General features: G+C 40.0%; 1 pseudogene; it reads left to right on the top strand.

The window, feature by feature from the left end:
• Positions 1–16267, top strand: part of LOC121465632 — a 553860-nt pseudogene that overhangs the window by 447069 nt on the left and 90524 nt on the right.

Here is a 16267-nt window from a genome sequence, read left to right as displayed (position 1 = left end):
TATCTTTGTCTTTCTCTATATGTTTACATATTCTTCTGATTAGTCTGGATTAATAATCTACTGAAAACAGAGAATCACATTTATTTACAAAGCAAAGATTATAATAATCTTGAACTTACATTCCTAAGGAATAGTGTTTACTTCGACGTAACTGATACTGAAGGCCTTTAGAAAAAGGAAAATTTCTCTCTTACTTCTTTTACACTTGTTTTATTTCTTGAATATTTCTTTTTTTTGCGGAAATTTACATTTTTATTTCATTTATTCAGTTCTTATGCAGAGGACTGAACTCAGTCCCTCGTGCCTGCTAAGCACGTACTCCACCACTGAGCCTCACCCCCAGCCTCCCCTACTTGGCATTTTTGGAGGGATGAAAACTGTCACCAAGTCAAATCTGTTTATCATGAATGCTAACCTTCCTTCCCCAGCTCCTGGATCTGAGCCCACTTTGATTCAGCAGCTGAGCAGAAGTCAGGGGATCAAGTACTATGGACAGAGCTAGGCCATACACGTAGTAAAAGCTGCCGAGTCAGGATTGGTTATGCAGAACTAGTGGAGTATGTGAGGTGAAACCTCCATTGGTTTCTTCCATGAATTCATGGCTTCTCCTTTCTATTTCTGCTTTTGTAAAATGATGGGCCAGGAGCGTGTGTTCTCAAGCAGCAATTGGTACAGTTCAGGGATGAGTTGGTAAACATCTCCGTGGGAGTTGGTAGAGAATTGCCCTTTCTTCTGCGAGCATTTACTGATGCGTTAGGATTAGCCAAACCACAAAAGCAGAGAACGTGGAGTAGACCTTGATTGATTTCCATCATGTTTTAGAAGTGAAAGATGCGGCCACAGTCATCTGTCATCTCTTTCAGTGTTCCCCATTCCTTTCTCGTTCCTTCATGTGAGGCAGCGCTTTATAAAACAGTTTTAGTCGTGATAAAGATGTCGGGTCTTCCCATCATTGAAGTCAAGATGAATTTACTGTTGATGTTTGAAGATGCAGCTTTTTTTCCTCTCTGGTCGTTCACTTAACCTTGCTGTCGCTTTTTACTCATCCTGCTTCCACACTAGTGAGGAGAGGCAGCTGGGGGAGCCGGGGAGCCAGGAGATTTGGGTAAAGAATCATTTTTATTAGCATGGCATGTTCTCTGTAAGATTTTCATGTGCTACGATGCGAGCTAATATTAACCTAAATCCCTCAACTGTTCTGAAGACCTGTCTCAGGCATCCCAGCTGCGACTCGGCCCATAGAAACAAAGGAGTGTTTGGCCGGATGAGAGCGGCGCTGGATAAGGTCATCGAGATTGTGACTGAGTGCAGACCAAACGGAGAGACTGACAGCTCATCTGCCAGCCTTTTTACTGGAATTAAAGAACTGAAGGTAAAAGTTAAGAGTCGGTTTTGCTCCTTTTCCTTTTTCCTTTGAGAGAGCTTCATTGTGTATAGGGTTCATATTTGGTGTGATGATTCAGATGGTTCTTCTGGGGCTCGAGAGATGGCTCCTTGCTTGAGAGTGCTTGCTGCTTTCGTAGAGCACCAGTGAGGTTCCCAGCACCCGTGCTGGGTGGCTCATGGCTGCACCTGACTAGCTCCAGGGAATCCGATCCACTGCGTTAGCCTCCCTGGGTGTTCATACTCATGTGTGTCCCTCCTCACACAAGAGCACCATCCACATAATTTAAAAACTAGAGTGGTTCTTCACAGGAAGCAATATATCTCAGGAGCTGGTGAGCTGGCTCAGCGGTTGACAGCGCGGGCTGCTCTTGCGGAGGATGAGTTCATTTGCTGGCGCCTGCATGACAGCTCGCAGCTGTGTGTAACTCCAGTGCCAGGGCATCTGATGCCCCAATCTGGCCTCCCAGGGCACCAGGCATGCACACGGGGTACATATGTACGCACAGGCAAAATCACTCATACACATTTTATTTTATTTTATTTTTTTATTGAGAAAAGGAGAAAAAAAAAGTTTCCACCTCCTCCCAGCCGCCCATTTCCCTCCCCCTCGTCCCACCCTACGCCCCCTCCTCCCACCCTTCTCCCCCTCCCCCCACTCCTTTCCCCCTCCCTCTCCAGTCCAAAGAGCATTCAGGGTTTTCTGCCCTGTGGTAAGACCTAGGACCTCCCCCCTCCGTCCATATCTAGGAAGGTGAACATCCAAACTGGCTAGGCTCCCACAAAGCCATCACATTACGTAGGATCAAAACCCCGTGCCATTGTCCTTTGCGTCTCATCAGTCCTCATTGTTCGCCATGTTCAGAGAGTCCAGTTTTATCCCATGCTTTTTCAGTCACAGTCCAGCTGGTCTTGGTGAGCTCCCAATAGATCAGCTCCACTGTCTCAGTGGGTGGGTGCATCCCTCGTGGTCCCGACTTCTTTGCTCATGTTCTCCCTCCTTCTGCTCCTCATTGGGACCTTGGGAGCTCAGTCCAGTGCTCCAGTGTGGGTTTCTGTCTCTATCTCCATCCATCACCAGATGAAGGTTCTATGATCATCTTACACCTGTCAGAATGGCTAAAGTCAAAAACACCAACGATAACCTTTGCTGGAGAGGCTGTGGGAATGCAATCTTGTGCGACCACTATGGAAGTCAGTGTTTCGGTTTCTCAGGAAATTCGGGATCAACCTACCCCTGGACCCAGCAATACCACTCTTGGGAATATACCCAAGAGATGCCCTATCATATGACAAAAGCATTTGTTCAACTATGTTCATAGCAGTATTATTTGTAATAGCCAGAACCTGGAAACAACCTAGATGCCCTTCAATGGAAGAATGGATGAAGAAAGTATGGAATATATACACACTAGAGTACTACGCTGCGGTAAAAAACAATGACTTCTCGAATTTTGCATGCAAATGGATGGAAATAGAAAACACTATCCTGAGTGAGGTATCCCAGACCCAAAAAGATGAACATGGGATGTACTCACTCATAATTGGTTTCTAGCCATAAATAAGGGTCACGAACTCATACACATTTTTAAAAAATCAAATATATTTCGTTACTATAATGCCATTCTGTGGAAATCTAACAGTGAGTGATATGGGTTCAGGATTATGTTGACAGACAACACAGGTCCTTGTTTACAGCAGCAGCAGCCCTGTTGAGCTGTTGGTTTAGACTTCTCCATGTAGAGCCTTCTGCAGATGATCACAGTAGCATACAGTCTCTGCTGGGATCCCTGCTCGTCCTTGTGTGATAGGATGCACACATCGAGACTGTATCAATAACAATAGCAATACAGCAATTACAGCTCTTAAAGAAACCCTACTACCATTTGGAGCCCTCACTCTGCTCGTTCAGTCCAACTGCTTTAAATGTGTGGACTCCTGGGGTCCATTCTCTTCTGGGTACTGCCAGGAAGACTGAGCGACAGAGATGGGATGGACTTGCTGCCTCAGGACCAGAGCTGAGATTTGACCCAGGCAGAGAACTCTATAGCACTGTCTAATGCAGCGCCATTTACTGATGAGAAAACCGAGGCCCTGGAAGGTTACTAATATGCTAAGGGTTACACACCCGTAATAAGCAGAGCCGAGATGGGCACGGTGTCGTTCTGTCTCACTGCACCTTGGCCTTGTGTGACGATCGAGGTCTGAACAGGGAGTGAAAAAGCAGTGGAGAGAATTGTTCTCCATTGCATGAGGAGGACTTCCCAGTGCATCTCCAGGACTCTGTTAGAACCTGTAGCCCATTTTGGGGATACTTAGATGGATTTTCTGTCCCAGTTGAATATTGAAGCTCTTCGGGAGAATCTTTACTTTGATTCCAAGGAGAACCTTTGTACTGCATTGGAAGTCATCTTGGAGCATGTGGAGGACTTCACTGATTCTGCCTACACCAGCCATGAGCACAGGGAATGCATCTTGGAGCTGTCTGCTCAGGCAAGAGCAGAGATGCAGCAGTTCGTTTTGGTGTGGATGCAAGCTGTAAGAACCCTCCCTGTTCATTAGAGCAAGTCTTAGGCAATAGCTTTTCACATAACGTTAGAGAGGTGTGGAAAGTAACACATACAACAGGACTGTGAGTTTGCTTAATGCAGGACAAGTGTGTCGTGTCCCTTTTCTCTATCCCAGTGGGCAAAACTATGCTTTCCATATGGCTCACAGCACCTGCCGTGTTCAGGCTGCTGACTCTCCTCTTGGCCAGGCTGGATTCTGTGCCACCATCACCATCTATAGTTGCCCTGTTCTCTCCACTCTTCTGCCAAATTCATTTCTAGAAAACTCCTCAAATGCTCCTTAGTGTGGCGAGCAGAGAAATGAGCGTAGTAGAGGTCCCTGAAATGTGAATCTGTTGCTGGTGCCATTCAGATGTGCAGTGTGATTCGCAGACTATTTTAAAATGCTCGTCGGGGTCTAGATGCAGTGGAGGTCAGGATGGACCTAGTTGGCAGGTAGAGGTATCTGTCACTCTCACATAGACTACCAGACCCCATCAGTCCAGGCCTGAGTGGCTGGCATGCTTTCAACACAGGAGGCTGTTCGAGCAGCATGGAACAACACAGGAAGTTTGTCCCAAGTCTCAGCAGTGACTTGCAGAAGCAGGGGTGGAGAGGACAGAGTCAAGGCATGTTCTGGCACCTTTTATTCATTGCCTAAATCTAGGCTAGGTCATAAAGTGTTTAATATAGGTCACAGCAAATGGGGGTGGGTAGAGGGTAGAACAGCTCTGGAAATAAGGAGTTCAAGTTGTGTCAGTAAAGAGGAAAAGGCTGTGAGATTTAGAAGAAAGCAGTGGCAGTTGACTCCCTGGTAGCTGCATTGATTTGTATGTAAAGAGTGGAGAAAACTCACAGATTTCTATGTCCTACTGTGATTGTCAACGTGTAAATTAAAGAAATACTTCTACCAGGTCTGGGAGTATACCTCAGGGCCAGAGCACTTGGCCTCAAAAATTTGAGTCATAACACCACAGAAACAAACAAGAATACTTTTGTTATAGTGTATTAAAATGTACCATAGTTCATAGTGATGGCCAAACAGAGTCATGTGACGTGCATACTTCTCACATTTCAGCAAAGCACAAAGACCAAGAGTGCGGCTGAGGAGCTGGAGCTCACCGTTCTGAGGGTCAGCCATAGTCTCAACGAGCTGAAGAAGGAGGTAAGGAGTTTGAGCCGCAGCGTCATGCTGTAGGATATATGTGAAGCGCATGCGCATTAGTGTGTTCCTGTGGCCGCACAGTGCTTGACTTTCTGGTCGTGAGTGTGAAGTCACCACTTATTAACACTGTCATTCTCAAAGCTCACACATGAACGGGCACAGCCGCCTTTCTCACAGTGGCTGGGGACCATTTCTTGTGATCCTTGGGGATGTCCAGCCACAAGGGTTATTGGTAGGCAAATTGATGGTAGCTTTGCCAAATTCTTCCTAGCAACACAGCAATAAATAAGATGAATCACAGACCGCACCACAAAACAGTGCAGGAACCAGGCACACAAGACTGAACAAGCTTCTGCTTCTGTCTAGAAAAGTTCTAGATGAGGAAGAACTGAGTCTTAATGACAGGAATAGGATCAGTGGCTTCTTGGGATCAGAAAATTTGAGATATTTACTGCAAAACGGCAAAGGTGGTCTTTGTGGAGCCGTGGGGGATAGTTGGAATATTCAGTGTGGTGGGAGTTCTGGGGCTTATGTGTCTGCAAAACTCACCAAACTGTACTTTTAAACTGGGAGCACTTTGTGTGTAAATTATGCCTCACTGAGTTTTCAGATGTTCTTGAGTTGGGGAGATTTCCGTGTTTCAGAATGAAAATGGTGCTCACCTGTGTCTGACTTGGGCACTCAGAACGGCCATTCCTGTGGTCAAGGTTCAGCCAGCTTTGCTCATGCTGCCACTCGGCCTTCTGGTGTTGTCCCCACTGTCTGTGGACACGCTGCACATGTGTGCATTGCATCTACTGTTCTCTCTCTGTAACACACAGCTGCGTCGCTGCATGCAGCCCCTGTGCCTGCAAAGCCAAAATACTTGCTGTCCGGCCCTTTGTGAGATGTTCAAGCCCTGGCTTGTTTTCAGTGCAAGAGTCCGAGCGTTCCCTCCAGCGTCGGCATCTCATGTGCCTATAGGACTTCCTCACAATTCCACAGCACCCCACCCCTGCTACAACTCCCGTGGACCACAGAATCTCTTCCCTTTGTCAGTGCTGTGGCTGCTGGTACTGGTTCTGCCAGGCTGTGGCACAGGTAGAGAAGACAGGAAGTTGAGGGTGTTTACTTCGACGTAACTGATACTGAAGGCCTTTAGAAAAAGGAAAATTTCTCTCTTACTTCTTTTACACTTGTTTTATTTCTTGAGGATTTCATGCATGAATATTGGCTTCAAAAATTTCCATTCTTCTTTCTCCCCCCTCCTTTTATTTCTGGCCCCTCTTATTTCTTAACTCATTAGGACTTCTTAAATTTAAAATATATTCAAATATATATGTTAAAACAATAAGATATAAATAAGATACTGAATCCATTGTGTTGCCCATGTGTATATGTGTTTACTATACATTGTCTCCAATGCAGGGATTTCTGGACAGTTTGCTTATAAAAGCTTATTATACTGAGTCATTTGTCTGTCTCCTGTAGTTAGTTATGTTACTCATTTGGATTTTTTTCTGCTGTGGAAGAAAATTCAAATCAGGAGAACACACACAGGGGTGTAATAGATTGATGGAGGAAGGTCATTGGCTAATAAAGGCACTGCCCTGGCCCATTTTATTGGTTAGAGGATAGGTGGGAGGAGTAAACAGAACAAAATGCTGGGAGGAAGAGGAAGTGAGCTCAGAGACTCCACAGCTCTCTCGGGAGCAGACGCCTCAGAGAGAGACGCCAGGCCCTGCTCCCGGGATGAAGCTCCGACCCAGGATGGACTAGGCTAGAATCTTCCCGGTAAGACCGGTTCTCACAGATTATTAGAGATGGGTTGATCGGGATGTGAGAATTAGCCTGTAAGGGCTAGGGCTAAAGGGCCAAGCAGTGTTTAAATGAATACAGTTTGTGTGTTGTTATTTCGGAGCATAAGCTAGCCGAGCAGGCGGCCGGGGTGCTGGGAACGCAGCCCCGCCGCCCCCATTACTACAATAGATGCTTGTTTTGTGTAGAAGAGTTGAAAACCATTTTGGAATACCAGCAAGAAACTAAGTAAACGTGGTTTTTCTGTCAGATTAGCATTACTCTTTTCACATACATCATGTTTCTATTCCTTTATATTTATTACTTTTTTCTTAGTATATTTCTATGTTACAGTAAAACTCAAGAATAAATTGTATAATATTTGAAAGGAGGAATTGAAGCAACATGTATGTTTACTTTGTGAGTTGGTAAATAGGTACTAAGATACTGCATGTGTTGCTACAAGTACTCTGTGATATGGAAGTAAAACCATCGTGAAGATGTTCTGCACTTTTATAGATCTCAAAGTTCAGTTCCTCCAGGTCCCAGTCATTTGCAGGTCATCGCCAATGTAATGACAGTCACCCGGCACATACACTCACCTGTGTCATCAAATTTGGTGCACTCAGACAGACACAGCACAGTTAATCCTTGCTCTTCACTACATGACATTTTCATTTCCATTGTTCTCATTCACTGGCTTGAGGTACAGCATGAGGTTAATTGGGATCAGACTTAACTGCAGTACTGAATGACTTCCATATTCATAAAGTCTTGTTCACATAAGTAGCCACTGTACATCCTTATGTTCTTTGTCCTTTACTGAGAAACCTGTGAGTGGTTGGTGTCAACCCTATGATTTGTTAATCAAAAATCATTTTCTAAATTTCCATGTTATTCAAATGATATTTCATCAAGCACAGGACACTTTCATAGCAGATGAAATGTGATAATGAGCTCACAACACATGAAACTCACTAGTCTACCCACATGCTTCATTCCTTATAAGCCAGTGATGGAAAACTTGGGCTAGGAATTGAGCTAATGGTTGTCCCTCCAATGTGGTAGGCACAGAAGTAGCTGTGCCAATCTTGCTAACAGTTCCCAGTTGTTCACTCTGTTCTGTAGTCATACATTTTACTTGTAGTTTTTCAAGCCTCTATTTTTTTTTAAGCCCCGTTGCCCTTTTATGGTAAGAACTCACTATTCTAGACATCTCTGATTCTTTTATTATCTTTTATTAGTTCTTATAACCCTGCTCAAACTCTAAATATCTTTGCTTACATAAATTCTCTTCCATTATCAGAGTTTGTTATATTTTGTTTCCTGGATCGTGATTTATTCCCTGTTACATCAGTGAAAAAATAAACAGAAAATTGAATTACATTTATTTGCAATGGCAAATATATATAAATGCAAAATACATGAAAGTTCTGAAAGAACACAAATGACACAATGGTTATCCCAGAAGGATTAGGTAGGGTTTGTTATTCCTGAGTTGTGAGATGCCCCCAGCATGACCACCAAGAATCAATGAAATTAAGAACCTGTAAAATACTTGTACATATATTATAGGGCAGACCATTTGTATTGGATAGCCAATTAATGTGTTCTTCCTTGGAAGACTATTTCTCCTAAAGTCAGCATTCCTGAACTATCTGTAGTTCTCTGTGTAGGAATGAGCCTCTTGGGCTTTCCCTCATCCATTTTACCATGGATGTAGGCCCTGTTCACACCATGTTTAGACAATCATGCTGAGATTTTATGATTACAACTTCTGACATAACTAGAGGTCACAATCTCCTAGCAAACTCCCTGCCCTCTGACTCTTACAATCTTTCTGACCTCTTCAACAATTACTCCTGAACCTTAGGTGTGGGAGTTGTTTTGTTTCAATAATGGTCTCCATCCATTCCAAAGAGGAGCTTCCTTGATGAGGAGTAAGGACATCACTTATCTGTGTGTATAAGGACAAATATTTAGAATGCAGTTAGAGATAATGCTGGCTTAATAAAGTGGCAGTTGTTGGTTTTTCTCCAAGATCCATGAATTTCCTTCCCTGAGTAGCAGGCCAGGTTTCCAATTCCACATAATTATCCTATTGGACAATTCTTTTATTTATTTGTTTGTTAATTGTTTATTTATTTAGGTTTTTAGACAGGGTTTCTTAGTGTAACCTTGGCTGTCCTAGAACTCACTCTGTAGACCAGGCTGGCCTGGTGCTCTCAGAAATCTGCCTGCCTCTGCTTTCTGTGTGCTGAGATTAAAGGTGTGTGTTGCAACCATCTGGCTTGAGCAAGTTTTAAGAAGTTATGCATTTTTCCTTTTTAATTTTTTTTTAAATTTCATTTTTCATTTCATCCATAGTTCTCACCCCAAATATTCCTGTCACATCAAAGCCCATCCACTCCTCCCAATGTGTAAGGGTTCCCATGGGAAGTTAACAAAGTCTGGTACATTAAATTGGGGCATGATGAAGCCCCTCCCCCACACCCTGCATTAAGTTTGAGCATAGCATCCCACCATAGGGAATGTGCTCTAATAAGCTTGCTCATGCACCAGGGATAGATCCTGATCCTACTGCCAGGTGCCTCACGTATAGTCCAATTTTCACCCCTGTCTCTGACATAAGGAGGGCCTAGTTTGGTCCCATGTCAGTTACACAGCTTTTGGTCCAGGGTTCATGAATTTCCACGGGCATGGTCGAGATGTCTGTAGATTTCTCTATCATGATCTTGACCTCTCTTGCCCATATATTCCCTCATCCCTCTCTTCAATTGGATTCTCAGAGTTTGGCCTGGTGCGTGGCTGTGGATCTCTCCATCTGGTTCCATCAGTTGCTGGATTGTTGGCGCTTGTTTTTCCTGGCTACCCAGAACTGAAATAATCACACAGAAACTGTCTCATTTAAATCACTGCTTGATCCATTAACTCTAGCTTCTTATTGGCTAAGTCTTACAACTTAATATAACCCATTGTGTATTGCCACATGGCTGTCTATTACTCAAATGATTCTGGCATGTCTGTTCCTTGTGGGGCTACATAGCATCTTTGAGACGCCACCTTCTTTCTCTCAGCATTCAGTTTAGTTCTCCCTTATATCTTCTTAAATTTCTTTCTTAGAGACTTAAAGTTCTTATCATACAGGCCTTTCACGTTTTTACGTAGAGTTAAGCAAAGATATTTTATGTTATTTGTGGGTATTTTAAAGGCTGATGTTTCTCTGATTTCTTTCTTGGCCCATTTATCATTTATATGTAGTAGGGCTTCTGATTTTTTTAGAGGTCATCTTGTATCCTTCCACATTACTGAAGGTGTTTATCAACTATAGGAGTTTCCAGATAGAGTTTTTTGGGTCACTTATATAAACTTATCCTATCTCATCATAGTGAAAGTTTGACTTCTTCCTTTTTAATTTGTATCCTCCTGATCTCCTTTTGCTGTCTTTATGCTCTAACTAGAACTTCAAATACTATATTGACTAGATATGGAGAGCCTTGTCATGTTCCTGATTTTAGTGGAATCACTTTGAGTTTCTTTCCATTTAATTTTTCTGTTAATTTTTTTGGTTTAGATATTGCTTTCATAATGTTTAGGTATGTTTCTTGTATTCCTGATCTCTCTAAGATCTTTATCATAAGGGGTGTTGAATTTTGTCAAAGGCATTTTTGGCATCTAATGAGATGATATTGTGTTTTTTTTTCTTTCAGTTTGTTGATACAGTTGATTATATCGACAGATTTTCAGATATTGAGCCAAATCTGCATATCTGGGATGAAGTCTACTTGGTCATTGTGGTCTTTTTTTGATGCAGTTTTGGATTCTGTTTGTCTGTTTACTAAATATTTTTGCATCAATATTTGTAAGTGAGAGTGGGCTCTAGTTCTCTATTTTAGGTGCATCTTTGTGTGGTTTGGTTATAGCAGTAGTAGTGTTTGGGGATGCTTCTTGTGTTCCTATTCCATGGAATAATTTGAAGACTTTTGGAATTAGTACTTTCTCAAAATTTTGGTATAATTCTATGCTGAAGTCTTCTGGTCCTGTGCTTTTTGTGGATGGGAGACTTTTAATGGCTATTTCTATTTCCCTTGGATTATAGGTTTATTTAAGATGTTTTTTTGTCTTGATTTAATTTTGGTATATGGAACTTATCAATTTTTTAACCCTTTTTTTAAATTTTCCAATTTTGTTGAGTACAGATTTTTGAAGTGTGATCTGATGAGTCTGAATTTCCTCAGTGTCTGATGTTATGCCCCTCTTCATTTCTGATTTTGTTAATATGTATAGTCTCTTTCTGACTTTTCATTAATTTAGATGAGAGTTTTTCTATTTTATGGATTTTAAAGCATTTCTATTTTATTGAAACAACATGCAAACTCTTTGTTTCATTGATTCTTTATATTGTTTTCTTTGCTTCTATTTTATTGATTTTTTTGCCTTCAATTTGACTCATAATATCTCATAGATCCCTTGTTTTTCTGTTAATTTTCAGTCTGGAAGATGTGGGTATTAGTAAGATAGGGGGGTTTAAATCTCCCAGTATCAGCTTGTATGAGTTAATGTGCAAATTAAGCTGTTGTAATATTTCTTTTACAAATGTGGGTGCCCTTGTTTTGGGGGCATAAATGTTCAGGATTGAGACTTTATCTTAATGGATTTTTCATGTAATATCAAATGTCCTTCTTCATTTCTATTGATTTATCTCAGTTTGAAGTCTGTTTTGTGAGACATTAGGATAGCTATACCAGCTCGCTTCTTAGGTTCATTTGCTTGTAAAGTCTTTTTCTAACCCTTTATTCATAGGAAATATGTGTTTTGAAGTTGAGGTGGGTTTCTTGTATGCAGCAGAAGGTTGGATTCTGTTTTCATATCCGTTCTGTTAATCTGTATCTTTTTATACTCAAGTTGAGTCCATTCAATTTAAGGATTGTTAATGACCAGTGATTGTTAATTCCTGTTACCTTTTGGTGGCCGTATGTGTGTGTTTCTCTTTAGGATTTGCTGTTGTGGGATTATCGATTGTCTGTGCTTTCATGGGTAAAGCTAATTTCCTTGGGTTGGAATTTTTCCCTCTAGTACTTTATGTAGGACTGGATTTGTGGATATGTATTGGTTAAATCTTGTTTTTTCATGGACTATCTTGTTTTCTTCTTCTATGGTGATTGAAAGTTTTGCTGGGTATAGTAGTCTGGTTTGGCATCCATGCTCTTTTAGTGTCTGTATAATACCTGTCAGGACCTTCTAGCTTTCAGAGTCTACATTGATAAGTCAGGTGTTATTTTGATGGATCTGCCTTTATATATTACTTAGTTTTTTTTCCTTTACAATTTTTCATATTCTTTATTCTATACATTTTATGTTTTGATTTTTATGTGATTAAGGAATTTTTGGGTCCAATCTATTTAGTGTTCTGTATGTTTCTTGTATTTTCATAGGTATTTCCTTCTTCTTGTTGGTACAGTTTTCTTCTATGAGTGTGTTGAACATATTTTCTGTGCCTTTGAGCTCCTATTCTTCTCCTTTTTCTATCCATATTATTCTTGTGTTTGGTCTTTTAATTGTGTCCCAAATTTCCTGGATTTTTGTGTTATGGCGTTGTTACCTCTAATGTTTTCTTTGACTGATAATTCTATTTCTTCTGCTTTTTCTGACTTTGGATGTCTAGGTTTTTCTGTAGTAGGACTATGAGGTTCTTGTGGTACCAGATTGCTCTTTAGGTTGTTGAATATATTCTTGCATTGGTGTTTACACATCTGTTAGTCCAATTTGTACAGGTAGTGTCTTTGACTCTTAGTTCAATTTTTGAAGTTAGTGTCTGTGTCTCAGTTATCCTGTCTTGGACCAATCCGTGCAGCTACTGTCTGTTTTAGGGAGTGGCTCTTGGTTCACTCTGTGTAGTTGCAGTCTGTTTGCTGTTGGTCACTCACTTATGTTCAGTTCTGTGCAATCACAGTCTGTATCTCAGGGGACTGCTGAGGTCACAGGAGATGAGTAAGCTTGTGATTGAAATGGAACATGTAGATAGGTGGTGCTTGGGAACCCTGCCTATAGGAGGTTTGCCTTTGTAGCTGAGGTGTGTGTATGGGAAGTGCCTATGTTTTGCCTAGGGCATAGATACTGGGCTCACCAGCTGAAATGCTGGTCACTCACCTCTTGGTTTGTTCTATGCAGTTGTAGTCCATGTCTCATGGAACTGCTGAAGTTGCCTGGGATTGGTGGGTTTGGAGATGAAGTGTTACTTGTCAATGCTATGCATTTTATGGTTGCTCTGGAGCAGGAAAATAATATGTAAATTTTGTAGAATAAAAGATTAAATTGCAGTATAGAGTGTCACAGTGTTCTTATCCTGAACATACACACACACACACACACACATGCACGCACACACACACACACACAATTTTAGACAGCTTTTCTTAGTAAAAGAAATGAGGATATGACATCTATATCTACAAGACATCAGGACAATTTTTCAGGAGAGTCTTCTCCCTACTTAGGTGATTCTAATTTGTGGCAAATTTCCATTAAAAACAATCATAATGTACATATTCTCTCTCTCTCTCTCTCTCCCTCCCCCCCTCTCTCTCTCTGTGTGTGTGTGTGTGTTGTGTGTGCACATACAACTTGCAGTGTTTTCTCCATTATGGAGAAGAAAACATAAACCTGTATTGTGAAGGTATTCACATACATTGCTGGAATAACTTGAAAGAGAATATTCACTGAAAAATATCTGATACAGAAATCTGCCAATTATATCGGTACAATTTGGACTCTGATTTACAGTGGGGACTGGAAACATGAGATTTAGAATTTAGGGATTGTTTTGGTGTTCTTTTAACAATCTCTGATAAGTGATTTTCATACATTGTAAATAAATAATGATACATACAAAATGTATCATGTCAAGATAGATGGTTATTTAAGTGACACTTTTATCAGTTTTTAAATAGATAATACTATGTAATACAAATCCTGATGAAGGATAAGATGATCTGACTGAAACTGTGTTATTAGAACTAATCTCATAAAAACATCTGGCAATGACATAATTACTCATTATATGGCCCAATGATTTCCTAATTTGATATTATTTTCCCAACTCTGTTCATCTCTCAGATTTAAGAAGACAAAAGGTACAAATATTTCACCGCACCAGTTACACCCATTTTCCATTTCTCTCCTATTTGTGGATATCTTAAGCAGCAGTCCACACCCTTGACACAGTATGCCATTCTTTGTTGCAGCCATTTCCTTACAAGTTATAGAAAATCAAATCACAGTATCATTCACTGTTCCTACAACCTTACTGTGCTGTGGTACTTACTGGAAAATAAATCTATTCTTTTGTCCACATTCATGTTTATTTACTTGTACCACAGTTTATTAAATGATGTTCTGCTGTCAGCTCTTTGTATAAACTGTGTAACTTTTCGTACATAGTCTCAACATTCTTTCAGGGGGTTGTAGGAATTGACATGGGTGGAGCATTGTTTCTTTGTTATTCTTAGTTGATAGATATTTTGGACATCATAGTTATAGGTCACAGTTTTACTGAAAATGAGGACTTCTCACAAATTCTTCTTCTTAAACTACACTATAATTAAAATATTAGTTTCATTTAACTCTGTGATGATAGTTAAACTTTGAGAGAATATTTATCTATTATTCAGGAATAATAGCAGTGATATATTTTTGCATTGAACAGGATCTCACTATGTAGCTCTAAATGTTTTGAAAGTCACTATTTAAGGCTGGCTTAAAACTCACAGAGATCCACCTGCCTCTGCCTTCTGATTGCTGAGATTAAAGTTGTGTGCCACCATGTTAACTGTTAAACTTTCAAATTCATGAGTTTAATGATACCATAATAACCCTGGTTTCTTTTGTTTCTTCTCCTCAATATCATACTGTGAGCTACAGAAATTGTTTGGTCACGCAGACCAAATCCAAATAATGTAGAGAAAAGAATTCTATAATTAAATGATGCTTCTAAATTGCCATGTTTTTGTAATGTCCCTTCATCAGTGACCTCTTGAGGTGTATATAATGAGTTTCTTATCTCCCTAATGGAAAATTCCATGTGGTATTTTATGTGAGGGTACACGGAGAAGCTTGACTCTGCTAAGATGATATTGTTATCATTCAGGTAAAATGCATGGCCGGAAATAAACTTAGCAATGCTTGGGTGACTAATTCCTAGATGTTAGTTTGTGCTGGGAATTACTGTGGATAAGAGTCACATTCTAAAGGGCTTGAGGAAGACAAGCAAAGTAGAGAGCAGTCAGGAAAAGGAATTGAACGCACCGGAGGATAGCTGATAACAGTAACTGAAGTATTGGCAAAGGCTAAGTAACTGGCTGCCTATGAACTAGAACCTCATTGTAAATGACCTTGAGAAGTCAAACAACCTTGTAACATTTTCTTCTAAGTTTATGTAGAAATATAATTAACCAATTTTTGCTCATCAATAATTGATTGAATGAATGATATAATATCCTACAAATGAGTAACTAATAAAAACATTAATAATTATAGATAAACACAAGGAAATTTGTAGTTTTCTTCTCACTGGCTTTTTGAAATAGGTTGAGTGTGAACAACTCATCTTCTACAAAATGTTTGGTGGATGTTCTCTAAAACAGAAGGAAATTTTGTGAGAGATTTTCATACTTTTCAGGTTGGAAGAGTGTTATGAAAACCTGACCAGAAGTAAATTTTAACATGAGACCAAAGGCCTCAATGTTGAAAACAGATGTTGTGATACAATGTCACTTTAATTTCAGAACTAAGTGGTATTTAAAATATAAAAAGTTGAAATTATTTTCTTGTTTTCATCTGTGGTGTAAAATATAATGTTGGTATGTTTGAATTAATTTGATTCTGATCAGTGTTTTTATCAGGAAGACTAAAGATGTATGAGGTGACTTTTACCTAATTATGTATTTGAATAAGATACAGAAATACTTATATCTCCCAAACTATTAAATAAATGTAGTAATGTTCTTAAATTAGGGGCAACTATTTGGTTAGGTTTCCTGGGATTTACGAAATGCTTTGAAAAAATAAGCATAGTGAAAATACAACAGATTCAACTGAGGGGGATAAGTTCATAATTTAAATATTTATGCCTATTTTACAGTAAGCTTTCTCATTTTTCTATTCTGATTATATAACAACTTTTTAAACTTCATAGTCTGTCTATGAGCATTCTACCTGATGTAGATTTAGATTTTTCCTTCATTCTTATTTATCTCTTTATTACCACTTTTTAAAGCCTGAGAATAATTTTTTAGTGTTTAGAAGAAAATTACCCAAGGGAAGACAATTTTTAAATCTCAGAAGTACTTTATGGGAGGAAGGAGAGAGAGGGGCTGAAGAAAGAAAGAGACTGAGA

Source organism: Microtus oregoni, unplaced genomic scaffold, assembly GCF_018167655.1.
Source record: "Microtus oregoni isolate MIOR12 unplaced genomic scaffold, Mior012 000031F_ref0000149, whole genome shotgun sequence".
Classification (NCBI taxonomy): Eukaryota; Metazoa; Chordata; class Mammalia; order Rodentia; family Cricetidae; genus Microtus; species Microtus oregoni.
This window is presented reverse-complemented; position numbering and strand designations above follow the sequence as displayed.